This window comes from Drosophila ananassae, chromosome 2R (genome assembly GCF_017639315.1).
Source record: "Drosophila ananassae strain 14024-0371.13 chromosome 2R, ASM1763931v2, whole genome shotgun sequence".
NCBI classification, from domain to species: domain Eukaryota; kingdom Metazoa; phylum Arthropoda; class Insecta; order Diptera; family Drosophilidae; genus Drosophila; species Drosophila ananassae.
Window position 1 is genome coordinate 5487688 of NC_057928.1, and position 3849 is coordinate 5491536.

General features: G+C 41.3%; 1 pseudogene; it reads right to left on the minus strand.

Annotated features, from left to right (window-relative positions):
* Positions 1-2466: 2466 nt before the first annotated feature.
* On the minus strand, positions 2467-3849 carry LOC26515205 (annotated as a pseudogene).

The window sequence follows — 3849 nt, forward strand, 5'->3', positions numbered from 1 at the left end:
TTTCAATTATTTCGTTAGTTTCTTCCATTTTTATTAGAGAATACTATTTGAAAGTAATGAGTGACAAGTAGTGATGGCACAAATTTGTATATGGTACAAAAAAATCGATTATTTTGTTTCAATTAAAGATTTGGTAGTCTCGAAACATGGTTTTAAATTAATTGATTAATAATGAAATAAGGTGGAATTAAAAATCAGCCCAACATACTGGCGACATTTTCAAACGCGCATAGCTATAAGTCAGGTTGCTCCACACCGAGAAAGATTATGTTACAAAGCCAATTGTTTAATATTTATTTATTATTTTATTATCCTCTTGACCAAATTTTGATTACCCTATTTATGGCGTTGCTTTTAACCAAATTTCCACGTAACCTTATAAATATATTAAGCCTCATATAGGCTCCAGATACAGCCTCAAAAGGCTCCAGATTAAAGCTCATTAAGCTCAGCAGGCGAATCAGAATCAATCATATGTGTATGATTTTACATCATTTTCGGGTATTGCTTTGCTTCTGAACAAATCAAAACAAATCATTCCCAATTGATGCGATAGTGATTCAAAATTGTTCCAAATCATTGACACGAAGCATTCGGATCGCTCTGTTCACATGAATCAAATTTTAAAATCAATCAGAGTAACCTATCATTACTCGAGTATGAACAAAAAAAATGTGATTCGTGCAGTTCTCTGGTATGTATATACAGTGGGTCGCAGCTTATTTCGTGCAGGGGAATAAAAAATGTTTAAGTCGCTATTGCCGCTAAACGAAAAGGGATATTTCAAAAATTTAAACGCAATATTTTCGTTAGGGATATTAACATATTTAATAACTAAAAAATAAGTTCATAAACATAAAAACAAAAAAGTTACATACCAAAAACCAAATTAACAGTCATTTTCGAGGCCGCAGCTTATTTCGTGCACTTAATTAGGCTTAACATAAAACTCTTATTTTATAACTTAATATTTAGTATGTCCTCCCTTCTGGTTCTGGACAGCAGTCAGTCGGGTTCGCAATGAAAAAAAACAATTTTTTTGCCATTTCCACGGGAAATTTTCCCCATTCTTCCAACAGCGCCGTTTTTAAGTCATTTTTATTGGAAATCTTCCTTTTACGGATATCCTGGTCCAATATTTCCCACAAATTTTCTATAACGTTTAAGTCTGGGGATTGGGCTGGTGTTATAACCCCTTGGGAACAATTCCAGACGAGCCAAGTCTTCACAATGCTGTCTGAATACTTCGGATCATTGTCCTGGTACTATCTAAATCTGTCCAGTATGCCCAAATTATCAGCAATTTGAAGCAGATTTTCCTTCAGGAGGTTTAAATACATTTTGGCATCCATAATGCCGTCGATGAAAACTAAGTTTCAGACTCCTGAGGCTGCCATACAGGCCCAAACCTTAACATAACCTCCGCCATGCTTCGTCGTAGCTTTTAGGTGCTTATTATCGAGCTCCGTTTTCGGTCGCCGCCAAACGAATTGTCTCCCATCCGATCCAAACAGATTGAATTTGGATTCGTCCGCGAATAAACCGTCATCCCAAAAGGAAATGGGATGAAGGAGATGCTCCTTCGAACATTTTGACCGAGCCGCTATATTCTTCTTACTAATTAAGGGCTTCTTCCGTGCTACACGACCATTAAAGTTGTGATCGTGTACCACGCGGCGCACCGTATCAGCCCTGAACTTTTTCCCCATTTCTTGGGCAACTTCAGCCACAATTTTTGAGGCGGATAACTTCGGGATTTCCTTAATTTTTAGAACTATCCGGCGCTCCTCGTGTTCGTAAAAAATTTTGTTTGGCGCATTTCGGCCCTTGTCCTCTATCCTATCCTTCCGAACAAATCGCTGGATGATATACTGTACAGTACTAGGACTTAAGGATACGATCTCATCAATGGCACGCCACTTTTGCCACTTTTGAAGTGGTGCAGGACGAGTTCTCGCTGCTCTATTGTTGTACCTGGTGCCATTTCAGTTTTTCCCCTTAATCTTCTGCATTTAGAGTGATCAATCCCCGAGATGTATATTATATAAATAGTTAAAGTTGTATAATACCAAATAGCCAAAAAAAAATTGAGAGTTTGGCTTAAAATTTAATATTTTTGGTATATAAATATAATGCACGAAATAAGCTGCGGCCTCGAAAATGACTGTTAATTTGGTTTTTGGTATGTAACTTTTTTGTTTTTATGTTTATGAACTTATTTTTTAGTTATTAAATATGTTAATATCCCTAACGAAAATATTGCGTTTAAATTTTTGAAATATCCCTTTTCGTTTAGCGGCAATAGCGACTTAAACATTTTTTATTCCCCTGCACGAAATAAGCTGCGACCCACTGTACTTTGTTGGGTTGGAGATGTCTCCTTCACAGCGTTGCACACTGCGTTCAAACATTATTTCGGGGAATTCGGGGAAACACTGTCTTTCATATTCTTTTTGCTTTTTTCACTTACCTTTCTTCCAATACTAAATAAGAAGAACATCAAGAACACAATCACAAGATTATAACACTACTTGAAGCTTTTTTTCTAAAAACTTTCTTGGCGTAAGAACCGCCAATTGTTACCAATAAAAAAGTGTGGCCAGGTTTTATAAATTTTATAAAACCCACAAAATATATATACTGAATCAAATATAAAATACCGCATAAATTCGGTATATGCTGTAACGAACTGTTTTGCTATGTTTTGCTCGCAACAAACGCCGCGGCTAGCTCACAGAGGTTGAGGGTACGTTCCACAGAATTTATAGATTCGACGTGATTGCCCGAGCCCAGAAATAACACGTTATTGCTTCTTTTCAAATAAATCCCCTTTATTGTAATTAATTTACAAAGGAATAAAGAGAATCTCACCGGACTTTCGCCGTGGCCGGCACCTAATCCGTGTTAACAGACAGAATGGCTCACCTCCCAGGCATACGCCGGGCAGGATATGCTCCTCGCTGCTTAGCGGCCGGATCAGGGCACGAAGGGCCTTCCTACCGTACAGGACACGCCCCCGGTCGCGTTCGCCACTCGCCTCCAAACACCTGCGTGCCTACGCCCCGCAGGATCTTGCGGCAGTCCAGGATTGGGTGGCGTAGTGGGAGCAGTCATGTTAGCTAACGGTCCCGTCACTTTTTTAATGGTAATGCGGCAGGGTGGCGGCTGGGGAGTGGCGTTGGAAGTGGAAGTGGGAAGCGAAGATCCTGATATTGTTCCGGCTCCTGCCGGCAATTCATTAATGGTCACCTGAAGAGGCAGGTAATCCAGCATGCCAGATTGCTGGGAATCTGTTTCAGATATGCGAGCGCTGCTGTTTGGAGACTGGCTTTGCCTCGAAATCATTTTGGGGCTCCGGACCCGCCTCCGGTTCGCCCTCGTCCTCGTCACCCTCATCGCACTCTGCATCCGAGTCGACGTCCTGGTCGCCCTCATCCTCCTCGTCATCCGGATGATTGGCTCTCGAACCATAGGCAAGCTGGCACTCCTCCTCGTCGTTGTACTTCATAACGCCATTTCCATCAGTTCCAGGCACTTGTTTGGGAGCCAAGGACTTTCGCTGTGCATTTTTCGTGTGTTTGATGCTGCCCTCGTGTTTTCCGAGATCGGATCGCTTGCAGCTTAGCCGACATTCACACACAGCGCAGAAGACGAAGTAGGGGATCAGTTTTGTCAGGCAGAAGCCACGGATATATCGCCTGGTACTCTGGTTTCGTTATGGCCCGCGGATATTTGAGCGAAGCGCACGGTCGACGGGTCCGGTATTCCAATCGGAGGGCATCAAGTTTTTCCTGAGTTAACTGAACATTTGCCATTTGGACAACCTTTTTGCAGAATAATGTCCCTGTC